This window comes from Colletes latitarsis, chromosome 4 (assembly GCF_051014445.1).
Source record: "Colletes latitarsis isolate SP2378_abdomen chromosome 4, iyColLati1, whole genome shotgun sequence".
Lineage (NCBI taxonomy): Eukaryota > Metazoa > Arthropoda > Insecta > Hymenoptera > Colletidae > Colletes > Colletes latitarsis.
The window spans coordinates 23,431,394-23,440,375 of NC_135137.1; the positions used below are offsets into that span (position 1 = coordinate 23,431,394).

Here is an 8,982-nt window from a genome sequence, read left to right on the forward strand (position 1 = left end):
ACACGAAAATCAGATTTAAGTATTCTTTTTATTTATTTATCTATTTATTTATTTATTTATTGACATTTAACTTTTCTGACTTTTAACTTTTAACTTTTAACTTTTATATTCTGACTCCTCTTTTATCTACTTTATTTTACACTTTGACTTTCTTGTTCTATTTCTAAGTTTTTAGTGGCATGGCCGAAGGATCCGGATGCGTCGCCCGGGAAAACGAGGTAATCGTCAAGTTTCCGTTCCCCGACCAATTTAATTGTCCTTATTGCCATCGAGGGACTACGGCGCTGCGAAGGGAAGCGGCGGTGTACCAGTGGCACGAGGATTTAGGTAAACACCTCAAACTTCACCATTCCGGGATTACGCATAGGTTTGTATGCGGTGATTGCGGCTTCACTGACAACAGTGCCTATGCACTGAAGAAGGTGAAGCAGCATCACGCTGCAAGCCACGCGAATGGTGCACCGAATCCTCCTGCCGCTGGTGCACCATCGGCCGCCCCGGGCAACACATCTGCATCCCCGGCCAGCGGACCCGTGGGGGGGGGGGGGGACGGGCTCCCTCCGCGAGGGCGCGAGAAGCGAGGCCCCGCGATCCGCCGAAACGGATCGATCGACCACTCGAGGAGGCGAGCCGCCATGCGCGAGAAGAAACGTGCCAGCGGTGGCGGCTTCGACCTCCCGTGGAAGGACAAAATCCTCCGCCCCCACAACGACGACGGCGAGGACAACGACAGGGCGGAGGGTAACGGCGGCGACGGTGGCGGGAAAGAAGCCCGCCACCACCACATTGAAGAATTTAGTCACCGTCGCCGCCAGACGCAGCGGGTCGCAGCCCGAGCCCGCAACGGCTGCACCGAGGGGGTGCAGCAGAAGGGTGACCCCCACCACCACCTTCGCGGAGGTCACCCGGGGGCCACCGGCCGCCACCACCGGGGTGACTACGACAGCCACGGCGAGGGATACGAAGAGGACGACGCCCAAGACGCCCTCGCCGGCCGGATCGACGACAGTGGGGGGGACCACCGCCACCCAGCCCCCCCCCCCCCCCGCCGGACAACTAACCCAGACTAACTCCGGCAATCTGTCGTCGGCCGGTAGGAGCGCCCCGGTGGTCGTAACATCCACGGCGGCAACGACGACGACGACGACGACGATTACCACGACCACGTCGACGACCTGGGTGGTACGGGGGTCAATACCCGCACCGGTCGTGACACCACCGCCTACCCGGGGTCCAACTCCATCGCCGAGGGGGACAGCCGGCGGCAATTCCACCTCGCCGCCGGCGCTCGCACTCAGGACGAGGGCGCGAGCCAGCAGACCCTGGGCACACCACGACGAAGCAGGAGGATTCGCGGCACCCCCCAGGCGGTGGTACCAGTCGCGGCCGGGAGAAGGACGCCGCCGACGACATCTCCGGCGGCGCTAGGATGGCCCACCCCAAGGAGAGGAAGAAGCGCCCGGGCCGTATCCCTCCCGCCCGGGAGAGGGACGAAGGGCGGCAACACCACCGCCCTCACATCCCCCGGGGTGGGGACGACAAGAAGAGGAAGGAGAAGGAGACTTCCGGCCATCGAGGAATCGTCGTCGGGAGAAGAGGCAACGACAGCGGTCCCGTCGTCGTCGTTGTCGCCAGCAAAAGCAGAATGGACAGAGACGGCCCCCAGAAGAGGAAGGAGGAGGGCTGGGCTGCAGACCCCCGTGCCGGGGGGGGGGCAGGAAGACACGGAGGGAAGATTAACCCCTCCCGGCAGCGCAAGATTGGTCGGTCCCTCCGTGGAGGCGGAACGGGGCCGAAATACGGACCAGGGCCCAATTAATATTAGTTTTACTAATAGTAATAATAATAATAATAATATTTTTTCTAGCAACAGGACTAAAGATATTGGCAGTAGTAAAAGGTATTGTGATAGGGCCACGAGCCCCATTGTTAAAAAGCTGATGCTTCTAACGACGTGGTCCGGATAGAGGTATAGGAGTTTTTCCGGGAAAATTATTACGGACGTCTGGTTTTCTTTTCGTCGGCCTTCTACGCCGACCTTTTATTACAAACGTAAAATTGAAATAAAAATAACAATCGAAAACCAAAATAAATTGTGATTGTCTATAATCGTGCTGGGACGTTGCCTGCCTCGTCTCTGCCGGTCGCCGAACTCGCCGGGTTGAGGTAGGCCAAGGTTCCTATAATCAGAAAAACACGGCTATGTGTTAGACACACGTAAACACGTTATACGTATCTATGCCGCGTTTGTCCTCACGCTCCTGGCTTCGGGAATCGAATGTATAGGAGCGGAGAATTACGCTCGCTCGTAATATACGAGCTCGCTAGTGGACTGTATTTATAATTTTGGCTTTTGATAAAGAATAAATTCCTTATCTACGCCGTTTGTAGTCGATTACCTTGTGGACGGGATTGCAAGTGGAGGTTGTAAGGCTCCAAATGCACTTTTCCCGTGAGTCTGTCCACTGAGTCTATGCGCCGAAACGCAGTGCAGTGCAACAGCCCAACCGTCGAACTGTGGCTGCTCTTGGCTGCTTCAACAGACGACTTATTGGTCAGGGGTTGTACTACGGAGCCTGACTGCACGTGGTTCACTGCACGTTGCACATCTATTCGTTGCACTTAGCAGTATTCGAACCACGTGAGGGCCTGACCCACGACTCCGTTACTCCTCCGCACAGGTGCTCCTCTAAACGTTACACCGGCGGGATCTGTAGGAGTAAGGACTCGCAGACCGGAAAAGTCAGACGTCCTTTGTGGACGTCGACCCGACTACAATGGACCCACCTGGATGGTTCACCACGTAGGTGCCTTCCTTTGGTGTCTCCACAGCCTGGCAGTAGTCACAAGAAAATTGAAGCGTAATTTTTGCCAACTTTCTTATGCCTGGATCGTTTATACGATCGAGACGACCGCTCAATTCTGCACGGAGGGATCGAACACCTTATTGGTGTATATTCTCGATCACTCCACAGGATATCGAACACCTTGCTGGTGTATTTTCTCGATCTCCTGTCGCAGGACTGATTTCGTGGAATCTCGATTTGGGAAATCCCATACAAGATTCCGGGGCGTACTTGACCGAATCTAAACCGATCCGTTTGTCAAGGAAAAGGCGGATTATTTCCACACTTTTCTCGAGTTTTATCGAATTCTCAGCTGTGCGAGGTCAATCAGTGGACCCGCACCAGACTGAACATCTACTCTTTACACCCTTTAACTACAGGCAGAATCGTTCTGAATATCAAACAATTTGAACTTTCCTTTTGTAAATCTTTCCGTTTGAGTGCAATCGGGAGCCGATCCGCTCTAGTTGGAAGTCTACGTAGGACTGCGCGGATTGACAGCCGAAGACGCGGCCGCGTTACTCTAATTAGTCGTTACGCGGCGCTGTCTAAATTTCGGCAGTCTTTCTCCGTCTGATTTTTAGCGCACTACTCTCTCACGGTACTGACGTCATCAACACCGTTAGCACACTCGAATCGAAGGTAATGAGCCGTTACCAATGCCAGAAAAACTAGTAATACACGCGTTTTTCTATCACTGTTTGCTGTACAAATCCTATTAGAGATAATCTCCTTCGAATTGTACGTTAACAGGATTAACGGTAATCGCGGCCGAGGACAATCGCTCGGCATTATGCAAATCTTTAAACACCCATTAATTTTAACAATAATAACAATGTTAACCGAGACGACCAGCAATGGGACTCAAATTTTAATACAATCGACGCGAGCAGGGGCGGTCCGTCTAATACCCCCGGGTCAAACCGGGGCTCCGTTTGTAGGATTGCGGCCCCGAGTGGTGCAACCCCTGCGGTCAGTAGCAGGAACGCCGCCGTGGACCGGAGGCAGACGACGACAAGGGGGAGAGGGAGTGGTGTCGACCCAGGAACGTGCACACGGCGTGACCCGATGGTGACCGGAGGTAAGCGGATGCAGCGGACGTGTGAGGGGCTCAGGCACGGGCCGGTGCGGAATCCCCAAGCAATCGTGGAGCGTCCAGGGAGAGGGCGCGGCCCCCCCCCCCGGATGAGCAGACGCCAATGGCTGCCCCCCGCCGACGCGGCGGCGCCGAGGAAGCGTCCGAAAAGGCGCGAATCGTCGCAGCTGCGAAGACGGTGGAGACAGCGGAGGGCTTAGAGGCCCTTGCCGCCCTTGTGGCGGATTTCTTTGGTTCGAGACGTTCTGCTCGTGGAAGGGGGGGTGCCGCAAGAGCCACTGGGGGGAGGGAGGAGGAAGGCCGGATGCGGCGGAGAGTTTGGGGGTGCGTCCCCGAGGGGATGCCAGTTGCAACGGAGCGACCGGGGCTCCTTCTACACGGACGGAACACGTCCGGGAAGCCACGCGAATGCAGCGTCTGTTCCGAACGAACCGCAAGAGAGCAGTGCAGGAGGTGCTAGCCGAGCAATCTCCGCACTGCCAAGTGCTCAAGGACATTGTCCAAGGGCACTTTAGTTCTATATATGCGGCTCGGGACCGTTCGGAACACTTCCCGGCGCTCCACCACGACCAGCCGGATGAAGGAACCAATGAGGCACTGGAGAGGCCCTTCGGGTCGGCCGAGGTGTTCAACCGCCTCCGGAGGATGAAAAAATCATCCCCCGGACCGGATGGAATCACCTACGCCGACCTGAGGGGGGCCGATCCGAGGTCCTGACGGCGGCATACAATGCGTGCCGTCGGGTGGAGTCGATTCCCTCCCTGTGGAAGGAGTCAAATACCATCTTGCCATGGGCGTCCCATCGCCATGGGCGACGTAATCCCCAAACTCTTCGCGGCCGTGATGGCCGACCGCCTTACCCGCTGAGCCGTCCAAAATCGACGGCTCTCCCCGGCACAAAAGGGCTTCCTGCCGTATGAGCGGTGCCTTGAGCACAACTTCGTTCTGCGGGAGGCGAAGCGACGGCGGAGGGAATTGGTGGTTGCGTGGCTGGACCATTCCAATGCTTTTGGTTCGGTCCCCCACGCCGCCATCTTAAACGCGCTGGTCGGTGCCGGAGCCCCCCCTGCGATCGTCAACCTCGACCGGTGTCTGTACACCGATTGCACGACAAGGGTCCGTACTGCCGAAGGATTCACCGATAGGATCCCCATGCAGTCGGGAGTAAGACAGGGCTGCCCCTTGAGCCCAATACCCTTCAACCTGGCAATCGAACCCGTGGTCCGCTAAGCCGCGGAGTCGAGGGCCGGGTACGAGATGGTGGGATTTAAGGTAGCAGCCCCTGGCTTACACGGATGATATCGCATTGATCGCGACGTCTCCCGACGGCATGAGAGGGCTATTGGATGCAGCAGAGGCCACGGCTCGGAGTCTGGGCCTCGCGTTCAACCCGGGGAAGTGAGCGACGCTGCACGTCCTTGGAAGCGGCGCGGTGGCCCGGACCGAGTTTGGCCTCAACGAGGGACTCGTTTCAGCGTTCGGAGACGGAGACGCCTACGAACACCTGGGCATTCCCACCGAGGTTCGGATCGACCAGACACCCTACTCCACGATCAGGGATATGCTGAGGGACCTGGGGGCGGTGGATCGCTCCCTGCTAGCCCCGTGGCAGAAGGTGGAAACCTTGAGATCGGTTATAATTCCACGGATGGATTTCCTGCTACGGGGCGCCAGCGTGAGGAAGTCGGCATTGGCGGAGGTAGACAAGGCTGTTAGGCGTGCGGTCAAGGGATAGCTCAATTTGCCACAGCGGGCCAGCGCGGAGGTAGTTTACATTCCCCCTTCGTGGGGAGGATGTGGACTCCTCCCGCTGGCTGACCTGGCTGATGTGATGACCGTGGTCCATGCGTTCAGGCTTCTGAACGCTCGGGACCCGGTCGTTGCATCACTGGCAAGGCCGTCCCTTAATACAGCGGCGCGGGACAAGCTGCGTCGGCCTGCGACAGAGGGGGACCTCGCGGAGTACCTGTCGGGTCGTTTGACCGGGGACTTCGCGTGGCCAACCAGCGGATGTGCCTCATTCTGGTCACGGGTGCGGTTAGAGACAATCCGCCGGATGAGGGTGGCAGTGGCTGAGCACTACAGAACGACACTGGTCCGGAAACCAGACCAGGGGAAGGTTTTCGGCGTTACCTCCCGCCATGTGGTGAGCAATCACTTCATGCGTGGGGGGTCATTTACTCGCTTCACTGACTGGTGCTTTATTCATCGCACGCGCTTTGATGTCCTCCCACTCAATGGAGCAATCCGGTGGGGGGAGGGCGATAAACGATGTCGGCGGTGCGGGTTTAAGCTCGAGAGCCTTCCTCACGTGCTCGGACATTGCGGCGTTCATTCGGCGGCTCGCCAGCTCCGACACCACGGTCTGGTCCGCAGGCTTGCGAGGGCGACCCCTTTTTTTTTTTTTTTTTTTTTGTACGTGGGGAAATCCTCATGGACACCCGCGGGCCCACCCGAAGGGCGGGCCGGCGGGTAGTGTCGGACTCTTACCGACTAAAACCCCACGGTGACCATCCTCAGACGCCAGGCGAGGGACCGGGAGCTCTAGTGAGACATCACAGAGTCCCCCGCCGCGTCGTGCCTTTTCAGGCCCCTCCCGGTGAGAGGCACTCCTCCCACCGCATTCCCACTCAACCGCAGGCGCCTGGTCACCAGCGCCCACGGCCCCGTGACATAGGACTAAGCCGCCGACTGGGTGGCCACGTTGGCCGCTGGACTCATCCGCAGCCAACGGGCCTACCAACAGCCTTAGGTAACACCCGCGGCAAATATCCCATGTCCCGGGCCACTCACACACACATTCAAACACGCAAAGCATTCATACCGGTGTTTGGTCCGCGGGAGCTTTCGCTCCAACCTCCGAGATGCCATGCGAGGATGCGATCACCAGCCTCCTCAGGTTGGTGACCCCATCCCCGCATCCCATCCCAGCGGCTACCCCTATCCGCCACCTGGGGACGCGCCACGTAGGGGTTCACCTCCCCTGCCGCCTGGACAACCAAACGGGTGCGTGGTTGCGAGGGCGACCCGTCTTCCGGGCGACCTCCGGATTGACCGGCGTATCCCGGGTGTCCCTGACGAACTGACGGCCTTGCGTCCTGACATAGTCGTGACGCATGAGCCGTCACGGACCGTTCACCTGGTCGACGTGACCGTGCCCATTGAGAACACCTCGATGGCCTTCGAAGAAGCCAAGGCGGAGAAGTTACGCAAATACGTGCCCATAGCGTGTGCCCTCCGCCGGCGTGGTTACACCGTCCACGTGGACACGTTCATCGTCGGGGCACTGGGCACCTGGCATCCGGACAACGAGTCCCTTCTTAAAACGCTGCGCGTCTCACGGTTCTACGCGAGAACCATGAGACTGCTCATGGTATCAGAGATCATAGCCTGGTCCAGGGACATATACGTGGAGCACGTCTCTGGGATCCGGCAGTACCCCGCTCCAATCACGGCCCCCGAGAACGCGGTGGCGTCGAGAAGATTGATTGTCTTGCAAGAGGACCGTGGGGAACGAGGGGTCGGAAGTAATAGCACCAGCGGACTGCCCCGAGCTCGAGAGGACGAGTAGTGGGCGTCCCATCTGGCCAGCGACATTATATACTTTTATATGCTACGCTTTATTTCGTCCTATTTTAGTATACTTTATTTTAGTCTAGTCACTCTATGTATGGCACTCCACGCAGTCCACCATACCCGACTCGATCCCATTTTACTTTATTCTAGTCGACTGTATGCTATTTTATATTTTATATTAATATTTCTTTGCTTGCTTATACTTCCCTTTTTTCTTTCTTTTTGTGGCCCTATACACCGTCGAATTGCTGTACTTTCTTATATTTCTGTTTCTGTTCTTGTTCTCCGTTGTTATTATGATTTACCCTCTTCTTTAACTTTGTTGTTATTTATTTAATTATTTATTTATTTATTTATCTAGCATTCACGTTAATATATATATTGTCAAATTCGCATGATGATCTGACAAGGAAGGAACTAAAATGGACTACCTTATACACACATTAGCTGGACGACCAGTGCGAATATCAAATGTGAAAGTGTTACGACGATAAGGCCGCAGGGGGACTGTCTCTGCGCCCTTTAAAATTTTACTAGTTATGCTAGTATACTGCTTTTATCTGTTCTTATCAGCTTAATATACTCCCCATTGAAGAGTCAGAATATTAATCTGACTGTTTGAAATTGACGGATCAATAGAAGCCTGATCTACCTCTGTCGCGAGTCAGCCTAGCATTGCAGTGCCGCCAGGATTGGCTCATTAGATTAATATACAACTATCTCATTTATTTATTTATTTATTTATTCATTTATTTATTTACTTTTTCAATTCACCAATTTTTCAACTTTTCAAAATTTCTCAAGTTTTTCATTTCTACTACTGTTGCGTCCCAAGTCAAAAACACGCGATTTTCGTAACGCAACAAGATTCATCGAAGGGTACAACGCTGGGTCCTGCGCTGACCCAGGCAAGGCCATAAAACGGCATTATGCCCATATTTGGGCATAGTCGAGGAGTTTTCGCAGTGGAATTTTCCACGACCCCCACGCGAGCGCATCCCTGCGCTTGCCAAACAAGGGCAGTTACTCCGACACCACCGACTAACACTTTTGAAATCTGAGTCCTTCTGTTACCAGCATATATATCAGACCACAATAAACAGTTTCGAATTACATAATATCAGTGCTTCAATCATTCGCCTATTTATCCGTATTTTTCCACGCAACTCCGCATTATTAATTTGTTCGTGGAGATAGCGCATCTGCGAGCACGTTTGCGGATTCGCAACAGAGTGTCGACGGTCTTACAACCCGTCAACCGAACGACGCTCAACAACTACCTTTAAATCATTCTTCTCTTGGCCTTTTCTCTTTTTGATTTAAATTACAGGCACGGCCATTGTGCGATTTCCGTTCCCCCGGAATTTAATTCTCCACACTGTCACTATAGGACCACGACGTTGCGAAGAGGAGCGGCGGTGTACCAGCGGCACGAGGATCTGGGTAAACATCTTAAACTTCACC

At 55.1% G+C, this 8,982-nt stretch overlaps 1 pseudogene; it reads left to right on the forward strand.

Moving 5' to 3' along the window:
* Positions 1 to 8,043: 8,043 nt before the first annotated feature.
* On the forward strand, positions 8,044 to 8,224 carry LOC143341492 (U2 spliceosomal RNA; annotated as a pseudogene).
* The last annotated feature ends 758 nt before the right edge of the window (positions 8,225 to 8,982 follow it).